Source organism: Hyperolius riggenbachi, chromosome 3, assembly GCF_040937935.1.
Source record: "Hyperolius riggenbachi isolate aHypRig1 chromosome 3, aHypRig1.pri, whole genome shotgun sequence".
Taxonomy (NCBI): Eukaryota; Metazoa; Chordata; class Amphibia; order Anura; family Hyperoliidae; genus Hyperolius; species Hyperolius riggenbachi.
Window position 1 is genome coordinate 374,130,003 of NC_090648.1, and position 12,529 is coordinate 374,142,531.

Consider the following 12,529-nt stretch of genomic DNA (forward strand, 5'->3'; position numbering starts at 1 on the left):
TCTATTACAAGCCAGCACACTGTGTATTATAAACAGTTATTAGCTTGCAACTGTATTTGTGATTGAAAGTACTATAGGATATCTCTCTGTGTATGTTAAAGTGCACAGCCCTGTGATACACACACACACACACACACACAAACAGCTGCTGTGTATTTGTCACTGATTGTGTGCATCTTTGTGATTAAACACACTACCACTACTGAATATTGTTAGTAGTACTGCATACCCCCAATATGAAAAAAATCCACAACCATTATTGTTACAAGATGAAGGCGCTAAGGATGTTACACCAACACCACATGTGTCTGAGTTAGGTGTAACTACACACATGGGATGAGCACATGAGGAAAAGCACATAAAGGCAAAGCCACCCTCCGCCTCCTCTTCCTCCTCCAGGTGCAGCATCTTCAGCCGCTTTATCCTCTGCTGCCCTTGCACTTTCACAGCCACCCTCCTCCACTCCGCCTCTCACCTTGAGCAGCTCCTGCTCCTCTGCCCACAGCAGCCAGGTGTCCGTTAAGGAAATATTTGAGCGGAAAAAGCCAATGTCTGCCAGTCACCCCCTTGCCCGGCATCTGACAGCTGGCTTGTCAGAACTGTTAGCCCGCCAGCCATTACCATACAAGGTGGTGGACTCTGTGGCCTTCTGAAAATTTGTGACGATTGGGACACCGCACTGGAAGATACCAGGCCACAATTATTTTTCCAAAAAAGTGATACCTAAACTGTATCATGATGTTGAAAGGCAAGTGGTGTCATCTTTGGCACACAGCGTTGGGTAAAGGGTCCATCTGACCATGGATGTATGCCTGAAAACCCTTTGCAGCTGTTTGCGGTGCATTAAACAGCGAGTTTGGTCTGTCAGTGTGAAGCAGTACACTACCTGATCGATGTATACACATGCAAGATGTAACCTCTTTACTACCAGCTGTTTATAAATGGTGCACGGCTGTCAGTCGTCAGCTGCAGCTCAGTTTATAAATGGTGGCTGGTTTCCGTGGCCACCCGTCCCTGCTCCAGCAAGAATCCCATTGGACCTGGTAGTACACTGTAACTGGGTCCCGTGGGTAGTGTCAGAGCGGCAAATCGCCGCTCTGCAAGTCAGAGGACCGCAGTGATCATAGCAATGGAGGAGAGCTGCACGGACAGTGCATCCGTGTTCCTCTCCTCCTGGTGAAATATTATGGGACCTGGATCTGTACTGTGGCCGGGTCCCGTAGGTAAAAGCAGAGCAGCCAATCGGCACTTTGCTGGTCACCTGATCACAGTGATCCTGTGATCACTGATCAGAACGTGTGTTGCCGCCTCCTGCTGTTTGCTAGTAATGAACTGTTCTCTCTCTCTCTGAGAACAGATCATTTTTAGCTAGTGTAAAAAAATTATATATATTTATAAAAATAAAGTTTACAATGTGTTTATACTGTAATGTAGGTGCAGTATAGTATAGTATAGTATAGTATAGTGTAGTGTAGTGCAGTGTAGGAGCAGTGTGGAGTAGGTGCAGTGTAGATTAGAATTGTATACTGTTATATGTTAGGTATGTACCCAGGATGCCACTTTTTCTGAGACGTGTGATGTTTTGTACTGCGATCGATCATTTTTGCGATTTTGCATCGTAGGTAGATGTGCAAAATTAAACGAACGATCGTTTGCAAAATACAGCAATTAAGAACGTTTGCGGTGGACCTTTACGTTTGCTGACAACTCCTGTACAAAGTATTGTGATCGCGTGAACTATTTCACCTGTTCTGTGCCTTCGTGTGTTCCCGGGGTAGGAGATGGATTATCATATCGCCGAAGGTTCCCCAACCCAACTACTGGTGGGAACCCAGCTTGTGTGTGTGTGTGTGTGTGTGTGTGTGTGTGTGTGTGTGTGTGTGTGTGTGTGTGTGTGTGTTCGTGTGTGTGTGTGTGTGTGTGTAGGTGCATATAGTATAGATGTATATAGTGTACATGATTATACAGTATATAGGTATATAGTGTAGCGTGATTATATAGCATATAGGTATTATACAGTGTAGCGTGATTGTATGTAGCATGTAGGTAGTATATACTATAGCGTATAAATAGTATATTGGTATATAGTTGGGGTATAGTGCAGGGGTAGGGAACCTATGGCTCGGGAGCCAGATGTGGCTCTTTTGATGGCTACATCTGGCTCACATACAAATCAGTAGGGGTCGATTCACTAAGCTACACTGCTCAAGCAGCGCAGCTTAGTGTGGCAGCACAAGTAAAATTTTCAAAGTAGTGCCTGCACTACTAACAAAACTCACGCTCCCCCCAAAACTAACGACTACTCCATTTGACCCACTCTGGGCCGTCAGGTCCAGTGACTTGACAGGCAGCCTATTGGGCCAAAGTGCAGGGATCTCATCCTACAAAGTGAATCAACCCCCAAGTCAGTGAGCTAATTGTACAAGCTGGTAGTCGGTACCTCTCCTGTCTGGCTCTCTGGGAAATTGCTGATGTCTTACACGTCCGCTGCCCGGTGGATCAACTATATACACATCACCATGGCAACAGGGACATGAGCCCTACTGTCCCAGACCGAAACCTATTGTATGGCTCTCGCGGAATTACATTTGAAAACATGTGGCATTTATGGCTCTCTCAGCCAAAAAGGTTACTGACCCCCGGTATAGTGTAACATGATTATACGTAGTATTTAGGTAGTTTAGCATATATATATATAGTATATAGGTACACGTGATTATACATAGTATCTAGTATAATGTTTATATAGTACATTTGGTAGATAGTATTTAGTATAGCATAAAATATATATATATATATATATATATATATATATATATATATATATATATATATATATATAGTTAGTTTACAGTATAGTGTGATTATACATCGTTTTTAGGTAGTATAAAGTACGAGTAATATTTAGGTATTACATGCTGTAGAGTGATTATACATTATTATTATTATTATTTATTGTATTTATAAAGCGCCAACATATTACGCAGCGCTGAACATTAATTTAGGTTACAGACAATATTTAGGGGTGACATACAGCAATATGACAATACAGGAATACAAGAAAACCAGATCACACAGCACAGTATTAGTACAAGGTAATGCTTAGTCAGTCACTGGATGAAGTATGGAGATTAGGCAAGTTAGGTTCACTCAAATGCATGGCATGGGTTCACAGTAATGGAGGTGCCAGATCAGGTATACACTATAGTGTAGCACAGCCTTTCTCAACCTTTTTTGGGCCGAGGAATAGTGATGCTCAAATACCCCTTTTTAAAATTCGAGTTTGGTCGAATTCGAATAGTAAATTATTCGAGGTCAGTCGAATATTCGAGTCGAATAATTTTTACTATTCGATTCGACCTCGGACTTCGAGCTCACTATTCGAGTCGGTATTCGAGCTCACTATTCGAGCTGACTATTCGAATTGGCCTTAAATAGCTTCCAACACTTGTTTTGAGGGTGAATGATGCAAGAAACATCTTTTTTTCCAAGTAACAACAGCAAGTGATTATGTGGGGATGTTCCTTTAAAAAAAAATGTGGAAAGAGAAGTTGTGTCCTTAATTTTGTTCAGTAGTGTTACTGTATATACTTGTTCTTCTTCTTCTTTATCTTTCTTCTTCTTCTCGATCTTCTTCTTCTATATCTTCTTCTTCTTCTTCTATATTGTCTTCTTCATCATCTTCTTCTTCTTCATCTTCTTCATCTTCTTCTTCTTCTTCATCTTCATCTTCTTCTTCTTCTTCATCTTCATCTTCTTCATCTTCTTCTTCTTCATCTTCTTCTTCTTCATCTTCATCTTCATCTTCTTCATCTTCTTCTTCTTCTTCATCTTCATCTTCTTCTTCTTCTCCATCTTCATCTTCTTCATCTTCTTCTTCTTCATCTTCTTCTTCTTCATCTTCATCTTCTTCTTCTTCTTCATCTTCATCTTCTTCATCTTCTTCATCTTCTTCTTCTTCATCATCTTCTTCTTCATCTTCATCTTCATCTTCTTCTTCTTCTTCTTCTTCATCATCTTCTTCTTCTTCTTCTTCATCTTCTTCATCATCTTCTTCATCTTCTTCATCATCTTCTTCATCTTCTTCTTCTTCTTCTTCATCTTCTTCTTCTTCTTCTTCATCTTCTTCTTCATCTTCTTCTTCTTCTTCATCTTCTTCTTCTTCATCTTCTTCATCTTCTTCATCTTCTTCTTCTTTTTCATCTTCTTCTTCTTCATCTTCATCTTCATCTTCTTCTTCTTCTTCTTCTTCATCATCTTCTTCTTCTTCTTCTTCTTCTTCATCTTCTTCATCATCTTCTTCATCTTCTTCATCATCTTCTTCATCTTCTTCTTCTTCTTCTTCATCTTCTTCTTCTTCTTCTTCATCTTCTTCTTCATCTTCTTCTTCTTCTTCATCTTCTTCTTCTTCATCTTCTTCATCTTCTTCATCTTCTTCTTCTTTTTCATCTTCTTCTTCATCATCTTCTTCATCTTCTTCTTCATCTTCATCTTCTCCTTCTCCTTCTTTTTCAATATCGTCTTCTTCTTCTTCACGTATTTCTCTTTTCAATTTTTTTTTAAAGAAATGCAGCTATTTTTGAGCGTAACAAATAGCTGGTGGGCGCACGCATGTTGGAAGCGCCATTGTATGTGCTCCCTGGCAGTGGAAACACAAAGACAGCAGGAGGTAAATTCAGCAGCAGGAGGAGGAGGATGAGTGTGTGGCAGCAGGCAGTCAATGAGGCAGGCAGCTCGCCGTGACATAATAGCCCTGGTACCTAGCGGTGATACCAGGGCTGTAAATAAACACAACAGGAGGTCCCAGACAGCGGTCGTGCAGCCCACATTGTGTCCAATACACAACTGGGACAACACAGTTTTCAACCCGGGCACCTCAGAAAAATTAAACCTTTTTTTTTTTTTTTAATGGTTTGTTTGGTTTTGGTTTTGCAACCAATATAGCTATTGTTTGACGTAATAGCTGGTGGCAGAGTGGCAGCAGAAGGTAATTCTGTGTACCCTGGCAGTGGGAAACACAGACAGACAGCAGCAGCAGGAGGAGGAATGGAGGAGTAGGCGAGCAGCTATTGTTTGACGTAATAGCTGGTGGCAGAGTGGCAGCAGAAGGTAAATCATCTGTGTACCCTGGCAGTGGGAAACACAGACAGACAGCAGCAGCAGCAGCAGGAGGAGGTATGGAGGAGCAGTGTGAGTGTGGCAGCAGGTAGGCAGCGTGACATAATAGCCCTGGTACCTAGCGGTGATACCAGGGCTGTAAATAAACACAACAGGAGGTCCCAGACAGCGGTCGTGCAGCCCACATTGTGTCCAATACACAACTGGGACAACACAGTTTTCAACCCGGGCACCTCAGAAAAATTAAACCTTTTTTTTTTTTTTTAATGGTTTGTTTGGTTTTGGTTTTGCAACCAATATAGCTATTGTTTGACGTAATAGCTGGTGGCAGAGTGGCAGCAGAAGGTAATTCTGTGTACCCTGGCAGTGGGAAACACAGACAGACAGCAACAGCAGCAGGAGGAATGGAGGAGTAATGTGAGCAGCTATTGTTTGACGTAATAGCTGGTGGCAGAGTGGCAGCAGAAGGTAAATCATCTGTGTAGTGTACCCTGGCAGTGGGAAACACAGACAGACAGCAGCAGCAGCAGCAGGAGGAGGTATGGAGGAGTAGTGTGAGTGTGGCAGCAGGTAGGCAGCGTGACATAATAGCCCTGGTACCTAGCGGTGATACCAGGGCTGTAAATAAACACAACAGGAGGTCCCAGACAGCGGTCGTGCAGCCCACATTGTGTCCAATACACAACTGGGACAACACAGTTTTCAACCCGGGCACCTCAGAAAAATTAAACCTTTTTTTTTTTTTTTAATGGTTTGTTTGGTTTTGGTTTTGCAACCAATATAGCTATTGTTTGACGTAATAGCTGGTGGCAGAGTGGCAGCAGAAGGTAATTCTGTGTACCCTGGCAGTGGGAAACACAGACAGACAGCAACAGCAGCAGGAGGAATGGAGGAGTAATGTGAGCAGCTATTGTTTGACGTAATAGCTGGTGGCAGAGTGGCAGCAGAAGGTAAATCATCTGTGTAGTGTACCCTGGCAGTGGGAAACACAGACAGACAGCAGCAGCAGCAGCAGGAGGAGGTATGGAGGAGTAGTGTGAGTGTGGCAGCAGGTAGGCAGCGTGACATAATAGCCCTGGTACCTAGCGGTGATACCAGGGCTGTAAATAAACACAACAGGAGGTCCCAGACAGCGGTCGTGCAGCCCACATTGTGTCCAATACACAACTGGGACAACACAGTTTTCAACCCGGGCACCTCAGAAAAATTAAACCTTTTTTTTTTTTATGGTTTTTTGGTTTTTGGTTTTGCAACCAATATAGCTATTGTTTGACGTAATAGCTGGTGGCAGAGTGGCAGCAGAAGAAGGTAATTCTGTGTACCCTGGCAGTGGGAAACACAGACAGACAGCAGAAGGGCAGTACACAGCAGCCCACTGTAGGTGTAAAATGTGTGGCTGCAGGCGACGTAATAGTCAAAGTGAACCAGGCTGGCTTAGTGAGCAGGAGCCAGGAGGTGGTAAAGGGTGGTAAGGCACATTAACGATGGTTCCGGCAGCCAGTTCATGTCCCCCTCTCGCCGACAACAGGGGCCAGGAACTCGCCTTCCACCCACGCCTGGTTCATCTTGAGAAACGTCAGTCTGTCCACAGACTTGTGAGACAGACGTGAGCGTTTCTCGGTGACCACGCCACCAGCTGCACTGAAGCAGCGCTCGGACAGCACGCTGGAAGGGGGGCAGGACAGCACTTCCAGGGCGTACTGCGCCAGCTCGCTCCAGATCTCCATGCGCTTGACCCAATACTCCATGGGATCAACAGGGGCATCGCTGTCAAGCCCGCTGTACGACCCCATGTAGTCAGCCACCATGCGGGTCAGGCGCTGGCTGTGACCGGAGGAGGATGCTGCTGCATGCATCTCCTCTCTAGTCACTGCTGCCGGAGCCTCTACAGTCCTGTAGAGCTCGTGGCTGAGAGACAGCAGGTCTGTGGGGCGCTTGCTGCTGCTGGATGCAGGCACCTGCTGCTGCCTCTGTGCTCGCTGCTGGACAGTGGGGGTGGAAGGCTGGGGGAAGGCTTCCTCCAAGCGCTCAACAAGGGCCTGCTGCAAGCTCCTTATTTGTTGCGCTGGGTCTCCTCCTGCAGGCGGCAGGAACTGGCTCAACTTCCCCTTGAGGCGTGGGTCCAACATCATGCTGATCCAGATGTCCTCCCTCTGCTTCATCTGGATCACCCTGGGGTCCCTGCGCAGGCACGTCAGCATGTGCGCTGCCATTGGGAAGAGGCGGGCCACGTCTGCTGGCACATCGACGTCAGTGCTGTCCTCATCCTCCTCCTCTGCCGCCTCATCCTCTCTCCACCCCCGCACCAACTCAGCTGCGCTGTGCTGATCCCCCTCATCAGCAGCCAGGTCAGGGACCTCCACCAAGTCCTCCTCCTCCTCCCCCTCAGAGGTGGACTGCGCAGCTGGTTGCCGCTCCTGCTGGTCCAAGGCTGCCGCTCCCTGTTCCAGCAAAGCATCGAGGGCCCTGTTCAGCAGAGAAACCAGGGGCACCCACTCGCAGACCATAGCATGGTCCCTGCTCACCATGTTTGTGGCCTGCAGGAAGGGAGCCAGCACAAAGCACACCTGCTGCATGTGCCTCCAGTCATCATCGGGGACGATGGACGGGATGTTGCTGGTCTTGTCCCTTCTCTGAGCTGCGGAAACAGTGGCCAGGGCAAGGTACTGTTTGACAGCGTGCCTCTGTTCAACCAGACGCTCCAACATCGCCAGGGTGGAGTTCCAGCGAGTCGGAACGTCAAGGATCAGCCGATGGCGTGGCAGATCCAGCTCCTTTTGCACGTCTTCCAGGCTCGCACAGGCTGCAGCCGAGCGCCGGAAGTGACGCACAACATTCCTTGCCGTTTCCAGCAGTTCGCCCATCCCCTGGTAGGTGCGCAGGAACTTCTGCACCACCAGGTTCAGCACGTGGGCAAGACAGGGGATGTGGGTCAGGTTTCCCCTGTCTATTGCGGCAACCAGATTGGCCCCATTGTCGGCCACCACCTCTCCGACTCTGAGGCCTCTGGGGGTCAGCCAAATCCTCTCCTGCTCCTGGAGTTTGGCCAACACATGGGTTGCCGTCAGCTTGGTCTTCCCAAGGCTGACCAAGTGCAGCAGCGCTTGGCAGTGGCGGGCCTTCACGCTGCTGCTGAGGCGGGGGGTTTGGCCAGGTGTGCCGGAGGATGGCAGAGGATCGGAGGAACCTGCTGCAGTTCCCCTGACCCTGCGGGGTGGCACCACCCACTGTGTTGCTGCTGCTGCTGTGCCCACTGCTGCTCTCCCATCCTCACCCCCTTCCACCAAGCTGACCCAGTGGACAGTGAAGGACAGGTAGCGGCCTGTCCCGAAGCGGCTGCTCCAGGAGTCCATGGTGACGTGGACCCTTTCACCAACCGCGTGCTCCAGCCCTCGCTCCACATTGGCCATCACAAAGCGGTGCAGTGCAGGAATGGCCTTGCGGGCAAAGAAGTGTCTGCTGGGGAGCTGCCAGTCTGGGGCTGCGCAAGCAAGCAGCGCACGAATGTCGCTCCCCTCCTGCACGAGCGTGTACGGCAGGAGTTGGGAGCACATGGCCCGTGCCAGCAAGCCGTTCAGCTGCCGCACGCGACGGCTGCTGGGAGGCAGAGCCCTAACCACCCCCTGGAAGGACTCGCTCAAAAGGCTCTGGCATGGCCTTTTGCTGACATGGGAATCAGCAGACACAGCAGAGGAGGCCACTGAGGACTGGCTGCCAGAACAGGCCTCAGTGTCGGCGGCAGGAGTTGCAGAGGGGGGAGGAGCAGTGCGTTTCCGCACTCCTGCTGGTGCTGCTGGAGGAGCAGGAGGGCGGGTGGCTGCTGTTGCTGCTGCTGCTGCTGAAGGCTGTGCAGTGATGGGTGTGGTGCCACTGCCAGCACCAGATGCCTTCAGCCTCTGGAACTCCTCATGCTGGTGGAAATGTTTAGCCGCAAGGTGGTTGATGAGCGAGCTGGTGCAGAACTTTAAGGGGTCTGCACCTCTGCTCAACTTCCGCTGACAGTGGTTGCAAGTGGCGTACTTGCTGTACACAGTGGGCATGGTGAAATATCGCCAGATTGGTGACTTAAACATCCCCCTACGGCATGGAAGCGCTGCTGCCTGTCTCCCTGTGGTGGTTGGGGGGGGGGCTTGGGGGGCTTGGGTGCGGCTGGTGGTGGTACTGGCAGATGCTGCTGCTGCTGCTGCTGAGCCTGAGACACCAGCAGGCTGTGGGACCTGCCTACTGCTGTTGCCAATGCTTGCAATGATGCGCCTCCTTGCAAGGCCCACAAGAGCATCCTCCTCCTCCTCCTCAGAGCTGCTGAGGACGACATCCCCTGGAGGTGGTGGCACCCAGTCTCTGTCTGTCACCGGGTCATCATCATCCTCCCCCTCCTGAAACATGTCCTGCTGGGATGAGGACCCCCCAAACTCCTCTCCTGATGCATGGATGGGCTGCTTGACTGTCGCCACAGTCTTGCTGTCCAATCCCTCATCCCCCAAAGTGCCCATCAGCATCTCCTCCTCAAAATCGCCAACAACAGCAGACAATTGACTCATGATTCCTGGGGTCAAAAGACTGCTGAATGACAGGTCGCCAACTGACGGTGAACTGGCCTCCTCCCCAGGCCCTGCTGGGCGGCTGCTGCGAACAGGGGTGGTGGTGGTGGTGGTGAGGGTGGAGGCCTCGGATGCAGAGCTGATGGCGGGCTGCTCATCCTCCGTCATGAGTTGCACCACAGTGTCTGCATCCTTTTCCTCAATGGGACGTTTCCGACCCGGCTGGAGGAAAATGGGAGCAGGTGCTACACGCTGCTGCTGCTGTGTCTCTGCAGCGTGAGTTGCAGATGCTCCTGCTGGGCGGCGCCCAAGGCGTCTACGGCCAGTGGCTATGGGAGGAATGTTAGCCACTGACGCTGCTGCTGCTGCTGCGGAACTGTGCATGGTGGCGCGCCCGCGGCCGCGGCTTGCCACAATGCTGCTCCCTCTCCTCCTGATTCCCTTGCTGCCCTTCCCCTTGCCCAAACCGCGCTGGCTGCCACTTCCAGACATCTTAAATGTTTTGGGCGTATAGACAAAAGTTTTGTAAAAGGGCGGGTGAAAAGTGGGGTACTTTAATGGAGTGGGTTGGTTGGTGAGGTGACTGAGTGAGTGTCCCCTAGTACAGTAAGTAAGTAGTAACAGTCAGGAAGTACAACTAGCAGTTACAATAATCAGTAGTAATCACAAGTAAATTTAGTGTGTGTACACTCAGACAGTGAGTGCACGCACGCAGGAGCTAGTAGCCTATGGACAGTGACTGAGTGTCCTAGACTCCTAGTACAGTAAGAGTAAGTAGTAACAGTAAGTAGAACTAACTAATTACGATAATCAATCAGCGATCAGAAGGAAATAGAGTGTGTGTTGTGTGTGTACACTCAGACAGTGAGTGCACGCACGCAGGAGCTAGTAGCCTATGAACACAGTGACTGAGTGTCCTAGACTCCTAGTACAGTAAGAGTAAGTAGTAACAGTAAGTAGAACTAACTAATTACAATAATCAATCAGCGATCAGAAGGAAATGGAGTGTGGGTGGTGTGTGTACACTCAGACAGTGAGTGACCGCACGCAGGAGCTAGTAGCCTATGGACAGTGACTGAGTGTCCTAGACTCCTAGTACAGTAAGAGTAAGTAGTAACAGTAAGTACAACTAACTAATTACGATAATCAATCAGCGATCAGAAGGAAATGGAGTGTGGGTGTGTGTACACTCAGACAGTGAGTGCACGCACGCAGGAGCTAGTAGCCTATGGACAGTGACTGAGTGTCCTAGACTCCTAGTACAGTAAGAGTAAGTAGTAACAGTAAGTAGAACTAACTAATTACGATAATCAATCAGCGATCAGAAGGAAATAGAGTGTGTGTTGTGTGTGTACACTCAGACAGTGAGTGCACGCACGCAGGAGCTAGTAGCCTATGAACACAGTGACTGAGTGTCCTAGACTCCTAGTACAGTAAGAGTAAGTAGTAACAGTAAGTAGAACTAACTAATTACGATAATCAATCAGCGATCAGAAGGAAATGGAGTGTGGGTGTGTGTACACTCAGACAGTGAGTGCACGCACGCAGGAGCTAGTAGCCTATGAACACAGTGACTGAGTGTCCTAGACTCCTAGTACAGTAAGAGTAAGTAGTAACAGTAAGTAGAACTAACTAATTACAATAATCAATCAGCGATCAGAAGGAAATGGAGTGTGGGTGTGTGTACACTCAGACAGTGAGTGCACGCACGCAGGAGCTAGTAGCCTATGAACACAGTGACTGAGTGTCCTAGACTCCTAGTACAGTAAGAGTAAGTAGTAACAGTAAGTAGAACTAACTAATTACAATAATCAATCAGCGATCAGAAGGAAATGGAGTGTGGGTGTGTGTACACTCAGACAGTGAGTGCACGCACGCAGGAGCTAGTAGCCTATGAACACAGTGACTGAGTGTCCTAGACTCCTAGTACAGTAAGAGTAAGTAGTAACAGTAAGTAGAACTAACTAATTACAATAATCAATCAGCGATCAGAAGGAAATGGAGTGTGGGTGTGTGTACACTCAGACAGTGAGTGCACGCACGCAGGAGCTAGTAGCCTATGAACACAGTGACTGAGTGTCCTAGACTCCTAGTACAGTAAGAGTAAGTAGTAACAGTAAGTAGAACTAACTAATTACAATAATCAATCAGCGATCAGAAGGAAATGGAGTGTGGGTGTGTGTACACTCAGACAGTGAGTGCACGCACGCAGGAGCTAGTAGCCTATGAACACAGTGACTGAGTGTCCTAGACTCCTAGTACAGTAAGAGTAAGTAGTAACAGTAAGTAGAACTAACTAATTACAATAATCAATCAGCGATCAGAAGGAAATGGAGTGTGGGTGTGTGTACACTCAGACAGTGAGTGCACGCACGCAGGAGCTAGTAGCCTATGAACACAGTGACTGAGTGTCCTAGACTCCTAGTACAGTAAGAGTAAGTAGTAACAGTAAGTAGAACTAACTAATTACAATAATCAATCAGCGATCAGAAGGAAATGGAGTGTGGGTGTGTGTACACTCAGACAGTGAGTGCACGCACGCAGGAGCTAGTAGCCTATGAACACAGTGACTGAGTGTCCTAGACTCCTAGTACAGTAAGAGTAAGTAGTAACAGTAAGTAGAACTAACTAATTACAATAATCAATCAGCGACCAGAAGGAAATGGAGTGTGGGTGTGTGTACACTCAGACAGTGAGTGCACGCACGCAGGAGCTAGTAGCCTATGAACACAGTGACTGAGTGTCCTAGACTCCTAGTACAGTAAGAGTAAGTAGTAACAGTAAGTAGAACTAACTAATTACAATAATCAATCAGCGATCAGAAGGAAATGGAGTGTGGGTGTGTGTACACTCAGACAGTGAGTGCACGC